The sequence below is a fragment of the Camelina sativa genome, chromosome 3 (assembly GCF_000633955.1).
Source record: "Camelina sativa cultivar DH55 chromosome 3, Cs, whole genome shotgun sequence".
Taxonomy (NCBI): Eukaryota; Viridiplantae; Streptophyta; class Magnoliopsida; order Brassicales; family Brassicaceae; genus Camelina; species Camelina sativa.
In genome coordinates, this window is record NC_025687.1 from 21,455,353 (window position 1) to 21,464,675 (window position 9,323).

The 9,323-nt window shown below is 40.9% G+C and overlaps 1 pseudogene; it reads right to left on the reverse strand.

Moving 5' to 3' along the window:
* Positions 1,914-9,323, reverse strand: part of LOC109130722 — an 18,829-nt pseudogene continuing 11,419 nt past the window's right edge.

Genomic DNA, 9,323 nt, shown 5'->3' on the forward strand with positions numbered 1-9,323 from the left:
GCTTATTTTAAAATGATCTTGTGGCGGTCTTTTAGGTTGAATCGCGGACCGGTCTTGAATGTGTTGATAAGGGGTATCAAATTCAGCAATGGTTTGAACGAATGGATCAGGTTGATCTTGCTCACGAACATCATCATGTTCCCGGACTTGCTCTTCGTCATCCATAGCAACTCCTTGAACTTTCCTCCCAGGTGGAGGATCGTTAAGGTCTCCTAGATTGTGGTTCTCCATTGAGCTAACTCTAGAGCTCCTAAAAATTAAAAAGAAAATATCAAAGTAAACTGAAATATAAATGCAAAATTAAAGTCTAAAAACAAAAGTAAAAGATCCTAGACCATAATCCTAATCTTAAACTCAAAAGTGACTTAATAGGTCCCCGGCAACGGCGCCAAAAAGCTTGATGAGTGTGGAATTTCACTTCAATCTTTTACCTCAAAAGACCACACGAAATACTGCAAGCGCACAGTTGATCGGTAGTAGTATTTAAGGATCGATCCCACAGAGACAAATAAATCACGTTAAGAGTTTGTTTAGAGAGGACTATGGCTAAGACAATAATAAGATGGGGGTTTTGGTTGGGTTTGTAACTAGAGAAAACAATAACTAAATGCGAATAATCTAGGAAAATATAAATGGACGGAATGTTGGGCTGTAGAGCATTCTTAGGGTATCAAGCACCGGTCTAATCCTAAAGGGAATAGGATTGGAAGTTCAATGGTTAAACGTTCTTGGACTACGAAACACGAAAGAACGGGAGATAAGCTACTCGCTAATCACTTATCTAAAGTCCATATACTCTGTTACTCAACTTTCGCAGGCAACGACGCATATACACCAACAATAGTAAGTTCGATTCTAATCCGTAAGGTTCTATAACTCAATTTACGCAGGTTATAACACGATACTTGTCTAGGCTATTGCGAGCGAGTTTACAACACTTGTGATGTGTAAAACGCCTAAGATCAATTACTAGTTAGCTAATCAAGCAATATGCATTAGGAATAAACCTAGATCAAATAATTAAGATGAACTAACCAGATCGAAACACCCTTAAACAAACGATAACATGAATCCCCTTTGAAACCCTATTACCCAACAAGTAAACTACTCACACATACTCATGCAAATCAAAGCCATATGAATAAGATATTGCATATAAGAATAGAAGTATGAGAAAAAGGGTTTAGAAATCTTCTCTGTGATACAAAGTAGATGATTTTTCTTCCTTAAACAAGTAGGAAACCGAAAATAAGTAAACTAGAAAGATGTTTGGTGACTTCAAAGGTAACGGTGGTGGCTTTCAAGAGAGCTGTAGATTAACAAACTTCAACGGCTGAGTAGAGGTCTATGGACGTCTCTAAGCCTTCTGTTGAGGCGTGAATGAGTGATTAAGAGGCCGAAAGGAGACACCAAGGAAGCACACCTCAAAACCCTAGGTCTTAAGAGTATTTATAGGGTTTTGTTTAGGGTTAGGGTTTTGTAAGGGTAGAAACGTCTTCTCTTCTTAAGTGCAGGAAAAGGGGTGGCGAAGGAGGCTTCTGAACTGTGGAGGAGGCTGCGACTGGACCGTGGTGATGGTTGCTGGTCAGGCCTTGGATAAAAGCCCATCCGTAGGTCGGTTCTTCTTACGTCGGTTTATAACACGTCTTGGTAAATCGGGCATAACTTCCGGATGAATGAATGGATTGACGTGGTTCCACTTTAAGGAGAAAGATGACTCTTCCAGCCCAGTCCTTCCTTGTAACACCAACTGTTTTCTCAAGAATCTCCTTAATCTGTCTGTTGGAAACCTCTACTTGCCCACTAGTCGGAGGGTGATATGGAGTAGCCACTCTATGTTGAACTCCATACTTTTTCAGCAGCTTGTCAAACACTTTATTGATAAAGTGCTTACCTCCATCACTGATGACAATTCAAGGCAATCCAAACCTTGGAAAGATGATGGTCTTAAACAGCTTAAGAACCACTGCAGAATCATTCTTTGGACATTTAATTGCTTCAACCAACTTGGAGACATAATCAACAGCAACTAGGATGTAATTGTTCTTATAGGAAGATGGAAACGGTCCCATAAATTCAATACCCCAACAATCAAACACTTCAACTTCAAGAATGAAGTTTTGTGGCATCTCATTCCTCTTGCTAATCTGACCTTTCCGCTGACAAGCATCGCATCTTGAGACATACTCATGAGCGTCTATGAAAATCGTTGGCCACCAGAAGCCTGCTTGGAGGACCTTGGACACTGTTTTGAATGTAGCAAAATGTCCTGCATAGTCAGACCCATGACAATGAAACAAAATATCATGTACCTCAGTCTCTGCCAAACATCTTCTGTAAACTCCATCACTGCAATACTTATACAAGTAAGGTTCATCCCAATAATATCTCCTAAGCTCTCTCATGAACCTCTTCTTGTTATAGCCAGTGAATTGCTCTGGTTCTACCTCTGCAACAAGATAATTGGCAATATTAGCATACCAGGGTGGATAGGAGCTAGCCACAACAGCTAAATCTCCATCATACGACCAATTTGTCTCTGGAAAGCATGGGTGTCGACCGATGCTATGGTGGTATCGATCGGCACCACATGCATCCGAGAACAAACACTTGCTTTCATCAGTCTGAAACCCTGTATCAACAAACTAAATATGTTCCTCAGGCAAACAGTCTTGTATTGGCACATCATCATCAATTCTAATCCTAGACAAGTGGTCAGCAACACCATTCTCAATCCCCTTCTTATCCTTTACTTCAATGTCAAACTCTTGAAGTAGAAGAATCCATCTCAAAAGTCTAGGCTTTGCATCCTTCTTCTGCATCAAGTACTTCAAAGCAACATGATCAGTATGAATAATGACTTTAGATCCAACTAGATAAGACCGGAACTTTTCAAAAGCAAACACAACCGCCAACAACTCCTTTTCTGTTGTTGCATAATTTCTTTATGCATCATCAAGTGTTCTGCTTGCATAGTAAATTGCATGAAGCTTCTTGTCTCTTCTCTGTCCCAACACTGCTCCCACTGCATAGTCACTAGCATCACACATAACTTCAAATGGGAGATCCCAATTTGGTGGCTGAACAATAGGAGCACTCACAAGTTCTTGCTTAATCCTTTCAAAGGCCATCCTGCACTCATCAGTGAATTCAAACTTGACATCTTTGCACAGCAAAGCAGAAAGTGGTCTAGCAATCTTGCTGAAATCCTTAATGAATCTCCTATAGAAACCTGCATACCCAAGAAAACTCCTTACTGCCTTCACATTCTCTGGCATTTGAAGACCTGTCATCACCTCTATCTTAGCGCGGTCAACTTCNACATGATCAGTATGAATAATGACTTTAGATCCAACTAGATAAGACCGGAACTTTTCAAAAGCAAACACAACCGCCAACAACTCCTTTTCTGTTGTTGCATAATTTCTTTATGCATCATCAAGTGTTCTGCTTGCATAGTAAATTGCATGAAGCTTCTTGTCTCTTCTCTGTCCCAACACTGCTCCCACTGCATAGTCACTAGCATCACACATAACTTCAAATGGGAGATCCCAATTTGGTGGCTGAACAATAGGAGCACTCACAAGTTCTTGCTTAATCCTTTCAAAGGCCATCCTGCACTCATCAGTGAATTCAAACTTGACATCTTTGCACAGCAAAGCAGAAAGTGGTCTAGCAATCTTGCTGAAATCCTTAATGAATCTCCTATAGAAACCTGCATACCCAAGAAAACTCCTTACTGCCTTCACATTCTCTGGCATTTGAAGACCTGTCATCACCTCTATCTTAGCGCGGTCAACTTCAATACCAGCTTCTGAATCCCTGTGACCAAGCACTATACCATCTCTAACCATAAAATGGCACTTCTCCCAATTGAGCACTAAATGCTTCTCCTCACACCTTGCCAACACCTTGCATAAATTGTCTAAACAGTTCTTGAATGAAGACCCGTAAACTGAAAAATCATCCATGCCTCCATATAGGCTTCAATCATATCAGTAAAGATAGACATCATGCATCTCTGAAATGTCGCAGGAGCATTACAGAGACCAAAGGGCATTCTTTGATAAGCAAAAGTACCATAGGGGCAAGTGAAAGTGGTCTTCTCTTGATCATCAGGATGAATCGGAATTTGGAAGAACCCGGAATAACCATCCAAAAAGCAGTAGTATGGATGATTGGCTAACATCTCAAGCATTTGGTCAATGAAGGGCAGCGGGAAGTGATCTTTTCGGGTTGCAACATTCAGCTTCTTGTAGTCTATGCACATCTGGTGTCCGGTGATTGTCCTTGTAGGGATCAGCTCATTCTTGTCATTCTTCACCACTGTGAATTCACCCTTCTTAGGAACAACATGTACCGGACTAACCCAATTGCTGTCAGAAATCTGATAGATGATCCCAACATTCAGCAATTTTATGATCTCCTTCTTGACAACATCTTGCAAATTGGGATTCAGCCTCCTCTGATGCTCAATAGATTTCTTAGCTCCTTCCTCAAGATGAATCCTATGCATGCACAAGTCTGGAGAAATTGCTGCAATATCATTAAGAGAATAGCCAAGAGCCTTGCGAAACTTGCGCATCTTGCTTAGCAGTAAAGTGAGCTCTGCATTGTTTAAGGAAGCATTAACTATAACAGGATAAGAGGAGTTCTCACCCAAGAATGCATACCTTAAACCAGCAGGAAGTGGCTTGAGATCTAGCTTTGGAGCTTTCTCTAAACTCTAATCAGAAAAAATTTCAGCTTGTGAAGAAGTACTAACCAATTACTCTTGTGCAACTAGCTTCTTCACTTGTTCATTAGCATCAAGTAGCTTGACAAACCCAGCAGAAATGTCATCTAGATGCTCAACCTCTTCTACAGAAGCAACCAATGCTCTCTCAAGTGGGTCTGACCATCAATGGTTGGCCTCTTGACCAGCTTGTCCATGTCAAAACGCATTTGTAGATCACCAATATTAAGCCCAATTTGTAACCTCTTGACATCAATTATAGCTCCAGTAGTGGCTAAGAATGATCTTCCAAGGATAAGAGGGTCCTTAGGTTCTTCTTCATACTTGAGTACCACAAAATCAGTAGGTATCAAGCATTCACCAATCTTAATTGGAACATCTTCAAGAACACCATCATGAATGCGAATTGAGCGATCCGCAAGGATAAGAGTGATCTTGGTAGGCTTGAAGTCTGTCATACCCAGGCTGAGAGCCACTGATCTTGGCATTAAGTTGACACAAGAACCAAGATCACACAAAGATCTAGCAAATATGTCAGTGAATATAGTACAATCAAGAACAAAACTACCTGGATCAGGAAGCTTTTCTGGGATCTTGTTCTGAATAATAGCACTGACTTAAGCTGATATCATCATGACTCCTTGCTCAGCATTCAAATCCTTAGTCACCATCCTCTTGACATATCTCCTAAGCATTGGATAAGTCTTGACAACATCAATCAAAGGTAGCTCAACAATAAGCTTGTCCATCATTGCCTTGCATTTAACATCATCTAGCTCTTGTTTGGACTTCCTTGGATTCTTGGGGAAAGGAACCTTGGGTTTGTAAACTCTCTCAGCAACTGGAGTGGAAGATGTGGCTTTCTGGGTTTCTGTCCGTGGTTGGCATCGATCGGTACCCAGGTGGCATCGATCGATGCTGACCTCTGGTGTAGAATCCGTGGTTTCAGGTGGACAGGGTGTCGATCGATGCTCATCAGTGTCGGTCGGCACTAGCTCCGCAGAGACATCCTCTTCGTCTTCAACATCAATCAACTCCTGTAGATCATCAGTCTGATTCTTCTAGGGTATAGAATGGAGTTGTTTGCCACTTCTCAAGGTCACTGCATTGCATGAATGCTTGGGATTTGATTATGTTCTCCCAGGGAGAAATCACTCTTGTCTTTTGACGGATCCAGCTGTTTGTGCAACCTGACTTTCTAGCTTCTTGACATGAATGTTCATAGCTTCAAATTTCCCATTAAGGTCAGCGTAGACATTGTCAAGTTTCCCATTGAAAGTCACTGTCATCTGTTCTTGACCTTGCAAAAGCTGCTCAAGCATAGCTTCCATCTTACAAGTTTCAACTGTTTTTGGAAGAGGAGACTGATATGAATTGTTGCCATAGGTCCTTGTGTATCCATTGCTTTATTGCTGCTTTTGATAGTCAGGTTTGGGAGTGAAACCAGAAGAATTGCCTTGAAAGTTACTGCGCTGGCTGTTTCCACTGTAAGGTATGTTACCTTGCTGATTTCCAAACCGTTGTCCCTGATTCCCATAGACATAGTTCACATCCTCTTCCTCATGATTTTCTTGATCAGGCTCTGGCTCATATGTCTCAACTTCAGCAGCAAAGTGAACATATTTCTTACCCACAAGGAGATTGTGCATTGAATCCAGCTTAGCATTAACAGAAGCTAACTGGTTTGAATCAAATCCCACATGTAGTCTCTTCCTTTCAGCATCTGCTCTCTTAGTACTATTGCTAAAAGCCAAATTTTCAATCAAAGCTTCAGCATCTTCTGGAAATCTTGTCTTGAAATTCCCATGACTTGCAGCATCTAGAGCCAACTAATACTTCCAGTCACATCCTCTGAAGAAGATACTTAGCAATTGAACCCTTGAGAAACCATGGTGTGCACAATCCCTTTGATAGGCTTTGAATCTCACCCAAGCGGCCTTGAAATCTTCATCTGGTCGTTGCTTGAAAGAGAACAGCTTGACTCTCAACTCATCTGACATTGCGTCATCATAGAAGTAGTTTAGGAAAGCCACCTTGACGTCACACCAATTTTTCAACGATCCAGCTGACAACTGCTTCAACCACTGAGATGCCTCTCCTGCAAGTGAGTAAGGAAAGAGTTTGCAGTAAATGTAATCTTCAGTCACTCCATTAGCCCATCCCTAGAAACTTTACTACACTAATCAGATCTTATTGCAGAAAACATAAAAGCATAGATAAACAAAAATTGCATTATATTAAAAGTAGAAGTGTAGTAGAAGAGTATAGAGTAGAAATCTAAGAGAAAGATGCAAAAGATATAAAAATAAATCCTAACAAAAGTGAAAAGAGTTTTTAGTTGCTCTCAATCTCTCCCAGAAGCTCTCGCTCTCTGTTCTGAGGGTCTGCGGCGTGCTCTCTTGCGAGGAAGAAGAGGGGGGGGGGGTTATATATGGAAACCCATTAACTCTAGCTTCCCATTCCTGCCCGAGGGTCTGCTCGATAGGATGCGCGAGGATGTGCTCGGGTTGAACTTCGGGTAGACTCCCGGGTTGTTCTTCTTGCTCTTGGATCCTCCTCGATGGTGTTGGGGTTCATATTGTTCTTCCAGCTCGATGGCTCCTTCGGGTACATGCTCGGATTTGTCCTTGTTTCTCCCCATTTTAGGCTCTAAAACACCTGTTTTCATCCAAAGTATGCAAATGCAAGAATGCAACACCCTAAATGGCCTAAAAGTGAATTCCTACAGTTAATGACCTAAAAATGCTAAGGTAAAGTTATAAACAATGCAAAATATGGATAAAAAAGGATGCTAAAAACATGTAAATTAGAGAGTTATCAGACCCCCAAACTTAAATCTTGCTAGTCCTCTAGCAAGGAAGTAGGAGGGTGCGGTTTGAAAACTGGGACTCATAACCTTTATATGCTAAGCAAAGGATTCAAGCTACAGTCCTTAAAGATAGTTTAATGGTGCTGAGATCAATCAACATAATTACAAATATTTTTCTATGCTTATTACCATGCATCGATCTAGTTCAACCTCCATCTAAAAGTAAAGAACATCTCTTTCACATTCAATTAAGCGTTTGGCGAATTCTTGCAAATGGAAAATGAATGAAGCTCAATCGGTTTCAAGGGTAAGGCTTCTTAGTAAGGTGGTTTCAAACAAATTCTTTGGATGGTTTTCTCTCAAAAGAAGAAATGCTAGACAGTTGTGAAAACTATCTAAGATTGAGAACAATTTGGGCATACAAAGCTTAACTCTTGATAATCTACCCTTTTCTCATTCACTCTTTTTTTTTATTTAAAACCCCATAGAATTTAACTACCTACAACCTTGATTTTAATTTCCCTTTTTTTTTGTAATCCCTAAGGTTTAAACTTTAAACATCTAGCTCTCTTCTCTTTTTTTTTTTTCTTTTCTTTCTTTGCTAAACTCCTAATATGCATCTATTTTTTTTCTTTTCTTCTTTTTCTAGGAGACTAGCAAGATGTTTTTCCTTTTTTTACTAAAAGACTTAGAGCTACTTGATTCTAACCTTAGGGACTTCTTTTCTTCTTTTCTTTTATTCCTTAACCCAACCCAAATGAACATGCTAACTGCCTATCTTTCAAAACCAATTCTATTAGCTAGTTCAAATTCTAACTTAGCTAAATCAAGATGCAGTTCTTTGTCATTCTCAATACTCTCAAGGTTTCACAACTTATAACACAATGACAAAGGCCTCACTCAACAATTCACAACAAGGTTTGAAAGAAAGGTTTGGTTTCAAGAGTAGGGAAAAATAAATCAGGTTAAACGAAAAGATTGGTAAAAATAGAGTGCTAACCCGAGTTTAGAGTTACCATGAGCAAGTAGTCAAATTCCATAAGCAAGACAATTTAAGTTCAAATTAAGTCCAATTATATAGAGATGTTCAAACAAGTGGAGGAAGCATTCAAAAGACACAAGGTTCTAAACAAAGATTTTTCATTTTTTTCCAAAGATTGATCTAGCAACAATGAATTGTGTGCTCGATGTGTGCATGGGGTAGTGCATCGTATATCCCATCGGGTTAGGCGTCAGATAGGCGTCTGAAAGGCTTCTCCGCGATGCTTCTGGTCGGGTGACATCTCCCTCTGCTTGGGGTTCGTATGATGATGCTCGGTAGGGCTCTGGAGGTGGCAGTCCTCGAGTTCCTCCTAGCAGTCCGCTCCTCCCCATCCAAGTTGGTGCGTATGACGAGTTAGGAGCTGAGGAACAGCTTGCCTTGTCTTGCAGCTCCTTGATCTGACCTCCCATAGTCTTCACTGAACCGGTGAGATCCTTCACCTTTCTCACCAAATACTTGTTCATCCTCTTCAGCCATCCGATTCTCTTGTGGGATTCCCTCACCCCAACTGGTTGCTTTTGAGAGCACACATACTCCTCAAAATCGAAATCTTCCGAGCTATCTCCCTGTCTTTGACCGGTTTCCTCTCTCTTCTCAGCTTCGGACTCCTCCTCCGGGTTGTACAACTCCTCCAAAGGTGGTGCGAAGTCGATGTTGTCTCCTATCCAAACTTTGGCGCATAATACATTGGGTAGGATCATTTGGGCGGCTCCGGCGGTTGGGTGGACAAACCTGAA